This window comes from Ammospiza nelsoni, chromosome W, assembly GCF_027579445.1.
Source record: "Ammospiza nelsoni isolate bAmmNel1 chromosome W, bAmmNel1.pri, whole genome shotgun sequence".
Taxonomy (NCBI): domain Eukaryota; kingdom Metazoa; phylum Chordata; class Aves; order Passeriformes; family Passerellidae; genus Ammospiza; species Ammospiza nelsoni.
The window spans coordinates 20,080,529-20,097,859 of record NC_080668.1 but is presented as its reverse complement, the minus strand read 5'-3'; positions in this window follow the sequence as shown (position 1 = coordinate 20,097,859).

Sequence of the window (17,331 nt, the reverse complement as noted above, 5' to 3'; positions counted from 1 at the left end):
TCCTAGCTCACAGACCCATCCAGTGAATACAGCTTTGTATTTTGATGGGCATATGATGACTTTGAAATCAATTGCTCATTACAGAAAAAAAATTAATGTTTTTTTTTATGTGACAGCAGAAATAACTTTAAGCACCAACTTAATAATAACAGATTACCAATTTAAGTTCATAATTTTATGCTATACTATCAAAGTTTAAAGGTAAATTTTTACATATTTGGAGATGGTATAAAGCGTATGTTCCAATGTGTAGGATGTATGCAAAGATATGTACATACCTGAAAGTCCTTAGAGGAAACAAAATTTTACATCTGTTGTTTGACTGTTTATCATATAATATTTGGTTTTATTTCCCAGGGATCGGTGAATTTTAACTTTGGAGTCCTCTATGCTAAGGATGGTCAACTTACAGATGTTCAGTAATGGTGAGTTTTTCACATTCTCCTTAATTGCTTTGTTCATCTGCATTAAAAAAAAGAAGAGTAAAAAAAAAAAAAAAAGAATGTTTATTATTTTTTACCCTGTTATATCTGTTTCGTCAGTATTTGCTGGAGCTCTGCTTACCGAAGCTCTGGGTTCCTTCTGTCCCACTGGGTTTCCCAGTTTGGTTGCATCTGGTGAAATTCACCCTGAGACCTTACAGAAGTAGCTCAAACTACGTGAGAGCTATTTGCAGTTCTCTCCACACACCTGGAGAATGGGTGACGTTTCTGAGGATCCGGCGAGTGTGCTTCTATCAAAACTCAGTGTGTGAAATTTCTGGGGAAAACCTTTCTGTGTCCTGAAGGGTTCAAACTCTGGTGAGGATCCACTTATCAGTTGCTCACCTGGATGGTTCCAGCTCTTAAAGTTAACACTTGTACTCTTGCCCTGTAGTTTATATCTATTGTATTTTTGTTATTTTGCAAGATTTTACAGCTTTGCAAAATATTGTGCATTTCACTCTGGAACCTCTCAGATGGTTCTTTGGTGCAGCACCACCCCATGGGACACTTGGCTGCTGTTCTGAAGGGGTTGGTCTCTAAAATTGTAAATCCAGGAGAGTTTGTAAGTCTTCTGTCCCCAGGGAGGTATCATGCTTTGTTTACTTTTGTTCTGTTTGTTAGGTGCTGCTTCTCATTGGAAGTATGAATTTCAAACTACCCTGTTCTTTTTTTAACTGTTTTCCCGGTTCTCTCCATACAGCAGGGAAAGACTCTCGTATCCTTGTCGTCGGGCTCGGTGCTGTCCAAGAAGATGCAGAGACTAAAAAAATCATAAGAAGCAAAATATGACTGCAGAGAAAACAAGCTGGAGAGAACAAAAGGTGATATTGTTATCCTTACCCTGTATTAGAAACATCCACTGTGCTTTGATGCTGGCAGCTGCCAGGGGCTTGTTAGCTCTTTGTAGGCAGGTGTAGGTGTTCACTTGTAGGTTTTTTTCTCTGGACAAGTCAATTCAAACTTTGCTAAGCTTATATTTGCAGATTACTCTCTAGCACAGTCCAGCATGACATTTTGTAAAATTAATGTTGTAAAAATACCATATTACTTGGAAATTGCTAATGATGAGAAGCCTTAGGGAAAAATAAGATGTCAGGGTTGGGAGATATGAGAAGAATGTTGTGGGGATGTTAGACTGAAATAAAGCACGCTTTAAGCTGGACTGGCACGCTGGCAGGTCCCCTATTAAACAGTAGTGCTGAGATTAGCCTGGGGGTTGCCCATTGTTTCTGTAGAAATCAATGTTTCCGGGTCTTCAGAGGTAAGCTGCTTTGAAAAGCTGGAAGGTGCAGCATACTGACAATCCCCATGCTTCAGATTAAAAGTAGATTTCAGAAGGGTGATAGGCTTTTGTCTTTTCCCAGAAGTCGATGTAATCCTATCGAGGAGGTTTTAATTCTGTGTTGCCATGTCATCCATCAGGGCCCTGTCGTACTAATCGTCATACAAGTACAAAACAAAAAATCAGACCCTGTCCCAACCACTTAGAGCCCAGAACACGATTTCCTCGGGCTGCCATTTGTGTGCCCTCGGTACTCACCACGGAAGCGAGCTGGGGATTGTTGCACCTGTTGGGAACAAACTGCTTCTCGTCACACAGAAATGGAATTGGGACGATGCCTCGGCCAGCCCCTCTCTGCCATCGTCTCCTGAATCTGCAGCAGAGCAGTTCCAGTCCATCCGGGCACGTGTAATCCAGCTCCTGATGATCTGAGCACACGGAGCAGCGCTCAGCTGCTGTGGGGGGCTCAGGGAAGGCAGAGTGTGCATTGTCATCTTCCTGAACCTACAGATGAATCCAAGTGAGAAACCACAGGGTGGAAATCAGTCGCATATATGCTAAACAAAACTTGCAGATTTTTTAAAGAGTTGTTTCTGCTTGTTCTTTGTTGTGTTTCTGTGCTTAGAAAACATCCCTTTAAAATCAGCTCTGTTCATCAGTTGAACCTTTGTTTGCAGACACTCCCTGAGCAGAATTTGTTGCAGACTCAGTGCACGCTGTGCTGGCCTCCCGGGAGTGTGAGGAGCTCATGTGTGCTACTTTTTGCTTTAGGACGCTCTGCGGTATTTATTCCTTTTGGGATAAATGATGAGAATTCCCAAGAGAGGTAGTTATAAGATATGACATTGGGAAAAAGCCTGTGTGGTTGGAATGTTGTTGCTGTCAAAAGTTAATTTTTTCTTAGCCAGTAGTTAGCTTTTTGCTTTATTTTTGTGGTATCAGTATTGTATTGTTTAAAAAATTGCTTCAAAATCACTTCACTGGTCGCCCACCAGTACCTTGTTCAGATTTGCCTATTTGCTTGTAGCTAAAATGTTCACATCTTGTTTATCCTTCTATTTAAGAAACTGCTGCCCAGCCAACTAATAACTGAATATCCATCTGTCTAGGACACGGGGAGAGGATTTAGGTAATGTCTTTGTTTCCAGAAAAAAGTTCCAGTGTAGTTTCTAAATAGAGGAGAAGGGGGTGGAGACTCGGGGCTCTGATGCCATTGGGGCACCCCAAGGTCCCCAGGAGAGGGAGCTCTACTGGGGCACCGGAGCAGGTGTGTTCTCATGTAATTTAGAACAAATTATAAATATGAATATAAAAATTATAAATAAAGAAATATTTTTTAAATAGTTAAATAAAGCGGGTTTTTTTAATGTGTCAAAAGGCAGGGTTTTGATTGTAAAAATTATAAATACAAATAATATAAAAGTAGAAATCTAAGTTCAGAAATATATAATAAATACATACAGAGAAATATAAAATTTAAAAATTAAGAAAAAATTAGTTGCAGCAATAAATATTATACATAATTTAAATAATAATTTAAATATATTAAAATTTTATTATATATCATTATTAATGTAATACATCCAAAGAAACAATAAATTAAACTATGAATGTATAATTATACAAAGTATAAATAAAAAAAATTTCAATATCCTTTAAAAGAAGAGGTTTTTTTATTTATTTGGTTAGAGATGGGGTTTTTATTTGGAATAAAAGAAGTATTACAGAAGTATAAAACTAAATATAAAAATATACAATCAATATGGAAAGATATTTATAAAAACTCAACCGAATGATGCCGCCTTCGGCCGAATCGAACGAGCTCAGCCAAACCAAGGCGAGACCAATCAAACCTGACGGCCTCGAGCGAACCTAGGCCAGGCTTCCGAGGCTGCCTGAACCGAGCCGAGCTCAGCCGCACCGTGCCGCCTGCTCTCGTGCGCATTAAGTAGCGCGAGTGCGGACACAACCTAGTGAGCTCCTGTCCCACCCGCGCTCCCGGTCGGGTCTGTGCCATGGGCGGGCCACCCGCGGGACGCGGCAGCAGGAGAGCCCTGAGCCGGGTGAGTTTAACAGGAGGCGGCGCCACTTGCCCGCCCTCAGGGAGCTGAGCTGAGCCGCGCCGAATGCACAGAGAGCGGCTCCGAGTTTGGCTGAAGGGAGCCGAGGTGCGCCAAAGAGCCGACTATAGCCGAGTGTCTCCGGAGCGAGCCAAGCTCCACCGAGCGCAGCATCCCAGGCAGGGCGAGGCACTGGGCCGGACTCAGGGTGCAGGCCGGGCTCAGTGAGGCTTCCCCGCCTGTCCCTCTCCCTAGCCCTCCTTTCATCTCCCCGTATTCACCTTCTGTTGCTCCCTTTCCCCCATTCTGCATTGTGCAGGATGCCTCCCGGACCCAAGCTGCCACCACCACAAAGTCAGCCTGGTTTGAGGGTCCCAAGTGGCTCCGGCAATCTGCCATCAGGAAACTGGGTGCTGAGTTTTGTTCTTCTAGGAAAGGGCTGGCATTGGTGTTCAGGAGGCCTCGCCTGGAGTAGCTGGCTGCCTGATGAAATTCTGCATTTCCAAATGTGCCTCCAGGACCCAAGCCTGCACCAGTGGCAACTCCAGCTGCTTTGAACACGGCACGTGTCTCCTGCCATCTGCCATCAGGAACCTGAGCGGCTAAGTTACACTTCCCTGTGTAAAGGGCGGTATTGGTGTCCAAGGCCCAGGGGCACTTAGTGTCCCGCTGTCTGCTGAAATTCTGCATTGCGCAGGATGCCTCCCGAACCAAAGCTGCCACCACCTCGAAGTCAGGCTGGTTTAAGGGTCCCAAATGGCTCCAGCAATCTGCAGCAAGGAACCTGGGCTGCTGAGTTTTGCTTACCTGGGAAAAGGGTCAGCACTAGTGTTCATGGGCCTGTGGCCTGTAGTGGCCAGGCGCCTGCTGAAATTCTGCATTGCGCAGGATGCCTCCCGGATGCAAGCTGCCACCACCGCAAAGTCAGGCTGGTTTGAGGGTCACAAATGGCTACAGCAACCCGCCATCAGAAATCTGAGCTGGTGAGTTACACTTCCTGGTGTAAAGGGTGGCATTGGTATCCTGTGCCCCGGGGCCCTTAGTGGCTGGCGGCCTGTTGAAATTCTGCCTTGTGCAGGATGCCTCCCGGACCCAAGCTGCCACCACCTTTAAGTCAGGCAGGTTTGAGGGTCCCAAGCGCCTCCAGTAATCTGCCACACGAACCTGGGCTGCAGAGTTTTGCTTACCTGGGAAAAGGGTCAGCACTAGTGTTCAGGAGGCTGTTGCCAGGCATGGCCGGCTGTCTGTCTGCTGAAGTTCTGCATTGTACAGGATGCCTCCCGCGCCTACACTGCCACCACCTTTAAGTGAGGCAGGTTTGAGGGTCCCAAGTGGTCCCAGCAGTCTGCCATCAGGAACCTGAGCTGGTGAGTTACACTTCCTTGTGTAAAGGGTGGCATTTTTATCCTGTGCCCAGGGGCCCTTAGTGGCCAGCTGCCTGTTGAAATTCTGCATTGCGCAGGATGCCTCCCGGACCCAAGCTGCTGCCTGTGCTGTGTCGAGCTCGTTTGAGTGTCCCAAGCGCCTCCAGCAATATTCCACACGAACCTGGGCTGCAGAGTTTTGCTTACCTGGGAAAAGGGTCAGCACTAGTGTTCAGGAGCCTGTTGCCTGGCATGGCCGGGTGTCTGCTGAAATTCCACATTGCGCAGGATGCCTCCCGGATCCAAGCTGCCACCACCGCAAAGTCAGGCTGGTTTGAGAGTCACAAATGGCTGCAGCAACCTGCCATCAGAAACCTGAGCTGGTGAGTTACACTTCCTTGTGTAAAGGGCAGCATTGGTATCCTGTGCCCAGGGGCCCTTAGTGGCTGGCTGCCTGCAGAAATTCTGCATTGCGCAGGATGCCTCCTGGATCCAATCTGCTGCCTATGCTGTGTCGAGCTCATTTGAGAGTCCCAAGCGCCTCCAGCAATCTGAAAGCAGGAACCTGGGATGCTGAGTTTTGCTCCCCTGAGAAAAGGGTCAGCCCTCATGTTCAGGGGCCTGTGGCCCAGAGTGGCCGGCTGTCTGCCAGCTGAAGTTCTGCGTTGTGCAAGATGCCTTCTGGACCAAAGCTGCCACCATCACAAAGTCAGGCTGGTTTGAGAGTCCCAAGTGCCTCCAGCAATCTGCCACACGAACCTGGGGTGCAGAGTTTTGCTTACCTGGGAAAAGGGTCAGCACTAGTGTTCAGGAGCCTGTTGCCCGGCGTGGCCAGCTGTGTGCTGAAATTCCGCATTGCGCAGGATGCCTCCCGGACCCAAGCTGCCATCACCTCAAAGTCAGGCAGGTTTGAGGGTCCCAAGTGGTTCCAGCAGTCTGCCATCAGGAACCTGAGCTGGTGAGTTACACTTACCTGTGTAAAGGGCGGCACTGGTGTTCAGGAGGCCTAGGGGCTCTTAGCGGCCGGCTGTCTGCTGAAATGCTGCATTTCCAAATATGCCTACCAGACCCAAGCCTGCACCAGTTCCAACTCCTGCTGCTTTGGCCTCGGCACGTGTCTCCTGCCATCTGCCATCAGGAACCTGGGAGGCTGAGTTACACTTCCCTGTGTAAAGGGCGGCATTGGTGTCCAAGGCCCAGGGGCACTTAGTGTCCCGCTGTCTGCTGAAATTCCGCACTGCACAGGATGCCTCCCAGACCCAAGCTGCCACCACCGCAACGTCAGGCTGATTTGACAGTGCCCAGTGTCTTCTGGAATCTGCCATCAGGACCCTGGACTGTTCAGTGTTTTTTCCCAGGGCAATGGGTCAGCATTTTTTTTCAGGTGCCTCAGGCCCGGAGTGTCCCGCTGCCTTTTGAAATTCCCTATTGCACAGGATGCCTCCAGGTCCTAAGCTGGCACAACTCGCAGGTCAGGCTGGTTTGAGCGTCTTAAGGCACTCCCGCAATCTTCCATCAGGAACCTGGTCTGTTGCGTTTTCTTTCCAGGGAAAAGAGCTGGCTTTGGTGTTTGGGGGCCTGTGGCCTGTAGTGGCTGTCTGGCTCCTTAAATTCTGCATTGCACCAGATGCCTTGCAGACCCAAGCTGGCACCAGTGAACACTCAGGCCGCATTAACAGTACCAAGTGCCTCCTGCAAAGGGATGCCAGGAACCTGGAATGGTTAGTTTTGTTTACTTAGGAAAAGGGCTGGCATCTTTGTTAAGGGCTCAGGTGCCATGAGTGCCCGTCTGGCTCCTGATATTTTGCATTGCACAGGATGCCTCTCCAGCCCACACCGCCACCACTGCAAAATCAGGCTGCATAGTCAGTGCCAACTGCTTCCTGTGAACCTGGCCTGGTGAGTTTTGTTTGGCAGGGAAAAGGGACAGTGTTTGTGTTCACGGGCCTGTAGCCCGGAGTGGTGTGCTGCCTGCTGAAATTCTATTTTGTGAAATATGCCTCCCAGATCCAAGCTGGCACCAGTGACAACTCAAGGTACTTTGGTAGTGCTAAGTGCCTCTTGCAAACTGCCATCTTGAACCTGGAATAGTTAGTTTTCTTTGATAGGGAAAAGGGCCTATAGGCCCTTCTGAACACACTGGTGTTCAGAGGTCTATGGCCCAGAGTGGCCGGCTGCTTGCTGAAAATTGTGCATCGAGCCAGATGTCTCCCGGACACAAGCTGCCACCATCGCAAAGTCAGGTTGCTTTGTGAGTCTTAAGTGCCTCCTGAAAACCTTCCCCAGCTGTCCCTCGTTGGTAAGGGTTTTGATTGACGAAAAAAATTCTGTTTTTTTATTGCTGGAGGGATTTAAATTGAGGAGAACCCTTCTTTTCACAATATTTTTGGAAAATAAATTATAGGGTAGAATCGGTTTATTTGCCATTTTATCAGTTTCAGCAGAGCTAACTGCCCCGCTTTCTAATTTTTACAGGTTCACTGGAAGGAAGCTCTGTCTTTTTCAGCATTTTTAGGATTTAAATATTAATTTCTGGCCACTTTTTTCTGTGCCTTTGGACCAGCTATCTTAGACAAGAGCAAGCCTGGAGTGTACTTAACACATAAGCCGCCCAGGAGGTTTTTCTTCTCATTTTTTTTTCTAATCTAGATAGGCCTAATTAGGAGTCCCAATGAGACTTAGGCTATTTATGTCATTACCATTCTTCTCCACTCTACTTAGTCATACTTGATGTTCTACTTAGCAATCACCAAAGAATAATTATGTAAGGTAGCAGCAAATGACCCAATCTATCCAGCTATGTAACCTTAATACAAAGTTTTATGTCTTACCAGTTTTTTGTTCTTCTGCTGCAAGTAGTCATTGTGAAAAAAGAAAGCGCTGTTGTTTTTCTGAAGAGTTTTCTTCTAAAACAAGCCCTTTACTCCCCTTGAATCTGAGTCAGAAGAGCAAAACTGCTGAAGCTCTTCTAAGGGCTTTTATACCCGGTGGGATTAGCCCCCTCCCTTTTCCCGGGCATCATGGGAATGAGAGGCGGGCACAGTCAGGGGTATATTAACCCCAGCCTTGGCTAAGGGGCTTCATTCCCTCTGTGGGATGTGCTGGGGTAAGAGCTCTCCTCTCATTTCAGTGAAGAAGCTCTTTCAGCTCATCTCAGCTTGTTTTCAGCAGGTGTTTCTGGGCATCTAAAGCAACTGAGGCTTGGAAAATACTGTGAAGAAAACACCATGGAATACAGGGAGTATTTAAGTTTGTGATTTTGGGTTTTGTGTGTAGGGGTGATAAAGCATATTTGTAATTTCTGGTTTTGTTATGTTTTTTTATTGTTTTTAGGAGGAGTGCAGCTTCCAGAGATTCCAGGTGGTGTCAATTACATTACTTCTTTCAGCCGATTGCTTCTGTCACAAGAGCAATCTTCCCAGTGTCCAAGAAGATGTTTGAGATTGAGGCTTCGGGTGACTTGAGGATTGTGAGTAGGAGAAGGGAGGGTGAGCAGGAATACAGTTGAGAGTTCTTTGGGGGGGGCTTGAAGGCCGCAGGGTGAGAAAGGGTGTTTATTTGAGGGCTCCCTCACACCAGGTTTTTCAGAAGCATAGCAGAGGCATTCTCATGTCTTCCTCACACAAGGTCATCCACTGCACTCACGGGAATGCCATTTAACTTTGGTTTTTTCAAATCCAGGTGCCACTCCTAATAAAGGCCACAGCCTTGGAATCAGGATGAAGCTGGAGCCTGAAAGAGCCAGGCATAATCAGGAGAGGGCAAGTAGTTCCCTTGCTGGGATTTGGCCCACATAACACTGAACTCATGCTTTGGTTTTGGTTTTCTTTATTGTAGCTGACTGAGAGGCTATCCGGCCATCACAGGGCCCTCCGAGGCAGACTCATATCAGGTGCAAAGTGGATTCCCATCACCGATAATTCAAAAGATAAATTGGGGGCCACAGCCTGGAGATGGGAGGGTAGTGGGTTGGGAGTTATTGGGACAGATTTAAAAGTTAGCAGAGGGAAAAGCAATTTTCTCCACAAGGGGGTCTTAGGACAGCTAAAGGGAGAGGCTCTACTTTTGATGGCAGCTTTCAGGCGGGCAGTGCAGAACAGCTCTGGCCTGTGTCGTGTTGTCTGGTGTGCCGTGTTACCTAGTGTGTCTTTGGGGTCCCTTTTGCCTTCTCCCCTCGAGGCCCTCACCACAAGCATAATGTGTCGTGTTTAATGTCCCCGTTTGTCACGTTCTGTGTTATGGGTGTCTGCACACATTGGTGCCAGAGCTGTTCTGCCCTGCCGCATGGCCTGCTGCAATAGGACAAGCCCTGGGGAGTTGGAATTTGTAATGTGGGGTTTACTTTGCCTCTAGATGCTATTCCTAGATTGACATAAGGTGTTTGCAGCTTGTGAGTTATCCTGGTGGTGTTTGACATACGTTCTATCTTTCTTTCAGGTGCAGATCCATGGCAGAGGGTTAGGGTTAGGAGGTGCCAAGTCTGCTTAGTAGCACGGTGAGTAGCAGACTGGTGGGGTTTTGGCTGATGTGGTGCCAGGATCAGGCACTGATGTTTGGTTTTCTTTACTCTAGCTGTTTGAGAGACACCAGCCCGGTGCCAGCAGGACCTTCCCAGCTGACGAGTTGGCCTTTCTTTGCACCTGACATGGACCAGCATCCCCAGATGTCTGAGAGATAAGTAGAGGGCTACAACCCACAGAGGGGATGAAAGCAGGGTGCTGGTTTGGGAATTACTGGGAGGGGTTTTTGAGTCCGCTTTGGAGGTGGGGGGTGTTCATGAAGTGGCCCCTTAGGCCCCATAAAAGCAAAGTCTCACTTTTGATCCCAGTGCTGAGGTGTGCAGGGCAGAGCAGTCCCGGTGTGTCTCGTGTCACTTGTCTATTTTGCATTATGTGTTGTTTGTGTGTCTCATGTCTTTTACCTTAGCCCTTTGAGGGGCCTGTCAGAAACCCTGGCATCATTCTTAGCATCTTTGATCTCTTCATTCCTTGGCCTGGCACCCAGGCCATAGTTATCATTCTGATACCTGTCTGAGCTCCCCAGTCAAAAGCTCTCTCTTTGGAAGCATCCAGTCAGGTGTCTTGTCAGGTCTTGTTCTGAGCTGTATGGGCAGCTATGCCCCACCTGATCCACTATGGTGGATTAGGACTTGAAAGAATGTGAGGGCAGGTAGAGGATTCTGACCGTAGGATTCTCGGGCATCCATCTTTGCAGTTCTTGGAATAAATCATTCAGTTAGCATCTTCTTCCTCCAGGGTTCTCTGAGCCTCATTGGCTCACCATCGGTCTCAGCTCAGTCATCTTCTTTTGCATTCTCTCAGTCCTTGCAGCCATTTTCCTTGCCAAGAGATTTCTGTCTGTGTCTTGTGCCCATTGTTTGTCACGTCCTGTCTGTCCTGTGTCACGGGTGTCTGCACATATTTGTGCCGGAGTTGCTCTGCCCTGCTGCATAGCCTGGTGTAATAGGACAAACCCTGTGGGGTTTAAATTTGTAATGTGGGGTGTACTTGGACTCTAGATGATATTCCTAGATTGGTATAAGGTGTTTGCAGCTTTTGAGTTATCCTGCAGGTGTTTGACATGTGTTCTAACTTTCTTTCAGGTGCAGATGCATTGCATCCATGGATGAGCACCCCATCCTGTGTGAGGGGGTTCCCACAATCAGGTCAGTCACCATCTGTCTGTGCAGGGCGTTTGTCAAGTGTGACCCTGTTACAGCACTGCTCTTTGTCTTTGTTTTTAGGAAGCATAGCTGGATCTCAGCAGTCAAGTTGAAGAAGGCAAGGTGAGCAGTGACCAGTAGCCTTTGTTGCTGAGGTCTCAATTCCTGGGGCAAGTCCAAGTCTCCATTCTCATTTTTGTGCCCTAGGCAATCCACTCTGAGCATGTCAAGCTCCCATCCCCAACCAGATGACAGACCGGGTTTGCCGCCCTTGCAAGCCCCGTCTTCCAGGTAGCCGTCAGGAACCGCCGAGGAGTTGCGGTGAGTTGGGGAAGTAGGGAGGAGAAGCGAGGGTCCACTCAGTTTTCAGCAATGCCATATCATCTCCTGTCCTCTTCACCCAGGCGTACTACGTGACAACGGCATCGGCGTCTGAGCACGGCTGAAGCGTGCGACTTGAGGAGCTGGGCCATTGTTAGGAGAATGGTGAGTAGCAGACTTGTGGGGTTTTTGCTGATGTGGTGCCAAGATCAGGCACTGATGTTTAGTTTTCTTTAATCTAGCTGTCTGAGAGACAACAGCCCGGTGCCAGCAGGAACTCCCCAGCTGGCGAGGCAGCCCTCCTTTGCACCTGATACAGACCAGCATCACCAGATGTCCGAGAGGTAAGTAGAGAGCTATGACCCACAGAGGGGATGAAAGCGGGGTGCTGGGTCAGGACTCCCTGGGCGAGGGGTTTGAGTTGGCTCTGGAGATGAGGGTAGCCAAGCCGTGGCCCCTTAGGCCCCATAAAAGCCAAGTGTCACTTTTGGTCACAGTGCTGAGGTGGGCAGCAGGGCAGAGCAGTCCTGGTGTGTCTCATGTCACTTGTCTATTGTGCATTATGTGTTGTTTGTGTATCTCCTGTCTTTTACCTTAGCCCTTTGAGGGGCCTGTCAGAAACCTTGGCATCATTCTTAGCATCTTTGATTTCTGCCTTCCCTGGCCTGACACCCAGGCCATAGTTATCATTCTGATACCTGTCTGAGCTCCCCAGTCAAAAGCTCTCTCTTTGGAAGCATCCAGTCAGGTGTCTTGTCAGGTCTTGTTCTGAGCTGTATGGGCAGCTGTGCCCCACCTGGATCCATTATGGTGGATTAGGACTTGTAATAATATGAGGTTGGGTAGAGGATTCTGACCATAGGATTACTGGGCATCCATCTTTGCAGTCCTTGGACTAAATCATTCAGTTAGCATCTTCTTTCTCCAGGGTTCTCTGAGCCTCATTGGCTCACCATCGGTCTCAGCTCGGTCATCTTCTTTTGCATTCTCTCAGTCCTTGCAGCCATTTTCCTTGCCTAGAGGTTTCTGTTCCTGTTGTGTCCCCGTTGTCTGTCACATCCTGTCCTGTGTCACGGGTGTCAGCACACATTTGTGCCGGAGCTGCTCTGCCCTGCCGCACAGCCTGGTGCAATAGGAGCAGTCCTGGGGACTTGGAATTTGTAATGTGGGCTGTATTTAGACTCTCGATGGGATTTGTTGATGGACACAAGATTTGTGGAGCTGTTAAGCTATTCTGCAGCCATTTGACTTTTGTCCTTTCTTTCAGATGCAGAAGGATAAAAACTGGGCAGAGCCCTCATCCCGGGTGATGGGATTGCCCCAAGCAGGTCAGTCACTGTTTTCCTCGGTAGACGAAGCAGAAATGATGGCTGTTACAGCAGTGTTCTTTGGCACTCTTTTTAGGAAGTCCAGGCAGAGAGCAGCAGTCAAGGCCAGCGGGCAAGGTGAGCATTGAGTAGTGCACAGAAGCAGTTTTATTGTTGAGGTCTCAGTTTCTGGTTCAGCTCTAAGCATCTCCTCTTGTTTTTTTTTTTTAATTTTAGGTGGTCCACTTGCGATCTATCCTGGCCGAGCATGCCCATGCCAGGTGGGTGCAAGCTCAAGGTATCGGTGTGGCACACTTGTCACGGTAGGGAGGCTGTGTTTTCACAGTATCTCAGCATGCTTTTCTGCTTTGTGTCCTTGCAGGTGTGTTTGTAAAATTTTGGTGAAAATTTGTGAATTTGGGTAAATTTGGGATTTTAGGGAAGTTTTGGGGAATTTTTAGTGAATTTTCAGAATTTTTCTGGGATTTTTTTGAGTTTTTTTAAAGATTTTTGGGAGTTTTCTTCTGATTTTTCAGGACCATTTTAGGAAGAATTTTGAGAAATCCTGAGGGAAATTTTGTGATAAATTTGGGATATTTTGGTAAAATTTGGGAATTTTCAGCAAAATGTTAAAAATGTTAAAGAAATTTTAAATTTTGGGGATTTTTTATTAAATTTTTGGAAGTTTTTTTGAGGAATTTTGGGGTTTTTTTCTGACCTTTCAGGACCATTTTTTGGATTATTTTCAAAGATCCTGAGGGGAAATTTTGAGAATTTTGGTTAAAATTTGGGAATTTTGGTAAATTTATGATTTTATGGAAGTTTTGGGGAATTTTTAGTGAATTTTTAGAATTTTTCTGGGAATTTTTTGAGGTTTTTCTAAAGATTTTTGGGATTTTTTTTCTGATCTTTCAAGACCTTTCTAAGCTGAAATTTGGGAGATCCTGAGGGAAAATTGAAAGTAAATTTGAACAATTTTGGTAAAATTTGGGAATTTTCAATTAAATGTCAAATATATTAAAGAAGTTTTAAACTTTGAGGATTTTTTATTAAATTTTTAAAGATTTTTTTTGAGGAATTTTGGGTTTTTTTCCTGGCCCTTTCAGGACCTTTGAAGCATTTTATGGCTGCTGGATAAAATTTTGGGGTAAAATGTCAGAATTTTGCCTTCCTGGTGAATAAAAATCAGAAATTTTGGCTGAAATCCTGGAGGATTTCCTAACTGAACAAAATTATAGATTTTAATTCCATTTTCTTTAAATTTTATTTCGTTTTCTGGCTTTTTTTTAGCGCCCTTCCAGGACCTTCCCCTCAGGAAACCCGGGAACATTCTGAGGGGAAAAAATCGGAATTTTGGCCTTTTCTGAGGGAAAATCTTCAAATTTTGGGCTTTTCTTTGGTCAAACCCAAACATTTACCAGTTTCTGCCTCTCCCAGTGCTGATTTTGGGTCATTTTTTGCCAATTTTGGGTCATTTTTGGCCGTTTTTTTTGTACATTTGTGTCGTTTTTGTGCCGATTTTCTGCTGATTTTCGCCGTTTTTCCCCAATATTTCGCCGTTTTTCTCCTTCCCGCCCTCTCCCCCACCCTTTTCCCCCTCACCCCTCTCGTTTTTTGGGTGAAATTTTGCCGTTTTTGGGGTCGGGCCGAACCCGGAAGTTGCCGCTGCTGGAGGGGCCGGGCCGAGGCGGCTGCACCAGCGGCCGCAAGGGGGCGCTGCTGGCGCTGGCTGCGCTTGCGCGGGGCTGCGGCTCCGCCCTGCGCCAGTGGTGAGCGCCTTATATGGGCAAAAAGGGGCGTGGCTTCGCGGGAAGGGGCGGGGCTTACGCCTTTTATCGGCAAAAATAGGCGTGGCTTCACAGGAAAGGGGCGGGGTTAGACCATATAAGGTTAAATGGGCGGGGTTTAAAGCCTATTTATGGTAAAGGGGGCGGGGTTTAAAGCTGTTTGTGGGAATGTGGGCGGGGTTTAAAGCCTATTATGGGGGTGTGGGTGGTGTTAAAATCCTTTTGTGGGAAAATGGGCGGGGTTTGAAGGTTGTGGGTGGGGTTTGAAGCCTTTTATGGGCTTGTCGGTGGGGTTTGAAGGTTGTGGGTGGGGTTTAAAGGCATTTATGAAAATGTGGGTGGGGTTTAAATGCTGGGGGTGGGGTTAAAAGCCTTTTATGCAGTTGTGGGCAGGATTTAAAGCCTTTTATGGGAATGTGGGTGGAGTTTAAAGGCTGTGGGTGGAGTTTAAAGGTTGTGAGTGGGGTTTAAAGGAAATGGGAGGGGTTTGAAGCCTTATATGGGTATGTGGGTGGGGTTTAAAGGTTGTGGGCGGGGTGTAAAGGAAATGGGAGGGGTTTGAAGCCTTATATGGAATGTGGGTGGAGTTTAAAGGTTGTGGGCGGGGTTTAAAGGAAAAGGGCGGGGTTTTAAGCCTTTTATGGGTATGTGGGCGGGGCTTAAGAGCTTGAGGGCGGGGCTTAAAGACATTTATAGAATTGTGGGCGGGACTTGTGACTTTAAAAGGAGCTGTGGGTGTGGTTTAGGCTGGTGGGTGGAGCGTCAGGCCTTTTATGGGCTTGTGGGTGTGAATTAATTATGTGGGCGGGGCTTAGAACCTTTAATTGGCTTGTGGGCGGGGCTTAAACCTTTTAATTAGGCTTAAAGGGTGAAGCGAGGTGGGCGTGGTCTAAAGAAAAAGCGGGTGTGGCCTAAACTACCTCGGGTGCCATTTTAGGTGGGGTGGGCGTGGCTTAATCGGGGTGGGCGTGGTCTGAGCATCTGTGGGCGTGGCCCGCAGGTACCTGGGTGTGGTCCTGGGGGCCCTGCGGGCCGGGCTGGGAGACCCCGAGGGCGCTGTGAGGGGAGCGGCGGCCGCGGCCGTGAGGGAGCTCCGGGAGGAGCTGCAGGTACTGGGATGGACTGGTTTGGACTGGTTTGGGGTCACTGGTTTGTACTGGGAGAGAACTGGGATGAACTGGGATCAAACTGGTTTGTACTGGTCTGGGGTTACTGGTTTGTACTGGTTTGTACTGGTTTGGGGTTACTGGTTTGTACTGGTTTGGGGTTTGGGGTTACTGGTTTGTACTGGGAGGGACTGGGATCAAACTGGGAGGGGATTGGGAGAGGTTTGGGGGTTACTGGTTTGTACTGGTTTGTACTGGGATCAAACTGGGAGGGGATCCGGGATTACTGGGACGGACTGGTTTGTACTGGGAGGGAGTTCAGGGGTTACTGGTTTGGACTGGGAGGGACTGGGGTCGAACGGGAATGGGTTAATCTGTTACTGGTTTATACTGGTTTGTACTGGGAGGGGATTGGGCCATACTGGGAGGGACTGGGGGGTCACTGGAGGGGGATCGGGGGTCGCTGGTTTGTACTGGTTTGTACTGGTTTGTACTGGTTCTTACTGGGAGGGGCTGGGAGTGGCTTTGGGGTCGCTGCTTTGTACTGGTTTGTACTGGGGCGAACTGGAATCAAACTGGGATGGACTGGGAGGGGGTTTGAGGTTACGGGGAGGAGACTGGGCCATACTGGTTTATACTGGGATGGACTGGGAGAGACTGGGATCAAACTGGGGGGGACTGGGAGGGGATTCGGGGACACTGGTTTGGACTGGGAGGGAACTGGGATGAACTGGGATCAAACTGGTTTGTACTGGTTTGGGGTTTGGGGTTACTGGTTTGTACTGGGAGGGAACTGGGATCAAACTGGGATCAAACTGGTTTGTACTGGTTTGGGGTTACTGGTTTGTACTGGTTTGTACTGGTTTGTACTGGTTTGTACTGGTTTGGGGTTTGAGGATTTTGGGATTTTGGGGGGAATTTTGGGCATTTTGGGGTGAATTTTTTGGCGTTTTTTGGTGAATTTTTGGTGCTTTTTTGGGGAAATTTTGGCTGAATTTGGGGCCGTTTTTGGGATGAATTTTGGGGCTTTTTGGGCTGAATTTTCAGCTGAATTTCCCGCAAATGTTGGGGATTTTTGGAGTGAATTTTTGGGAGATTTTGGGGAGATTTTGGGGATTTTGGGGGCGATTTTGGGCTCAGATTTCTGGGGTATTTTGGGGAATTTTCGGGGTGAATTTTGGGGTGATTTTTTAGGGTGAATTTTGTGGAATTTTTCAAAATGTTTTTGGGCGAATTTTGGGGCAAATTTTTGGGCAAATTTTGGGAGTAATTTTTGGGGTGAATTTTGGGGATTTTTTTTTGGATGAATTTTGGTCAAATTTTAAGGTGAATTTTGTGGAATTTTTGTTTAATTTTGGGGTGAATTTCAGGGATACTTTGGGGTGAATTTTGGGGCAAATTTGGGGATTTTTGGGAGGAATTTTGGGTGAATTTCTCCCAAACTGGTTTGTACTGGTTTGTACTGGTTTGTGCTGGGACAGCCCGAGGTGTCCCAGGATTTTGGGGCAATTTTGGGGATTTTTGGGCTCCGATTTTGGGATTTTTTTGGAGAATTTTGGGAGATTTTTTTGGGATTTCTGGGCTCATCTTTGGGGATTTTTCGGGACTGATTTTTGAAATTATTTTTGGCTGAATTTTGGAATTTTTTGGGGGAATTTTGGGGGATTTTCAGGAGGTTTTGGACTCCAATTTTGATGATTTTGGGTGAAGTTTGGTGAGAGTTTTTGGGAAATTTTGGGTGAATTTTGGGGGATTTTAAGGTGAATTCTGTGGAATTTTTGTTGAATTTTTAGCTGAATTTTGGGCAAATTTTGGGCAAATTTTGGGCAAATTTTGGGGATTTTGGGGATTTCTGGGATGAATTTTGGGCTCAGAATTCTGGGATATTCTGGAGATTTTTGGGGGGATTTTTGGGGCGAATTTTGGGGGTAAATTTTGGGGATTTTTGGGCTGAATT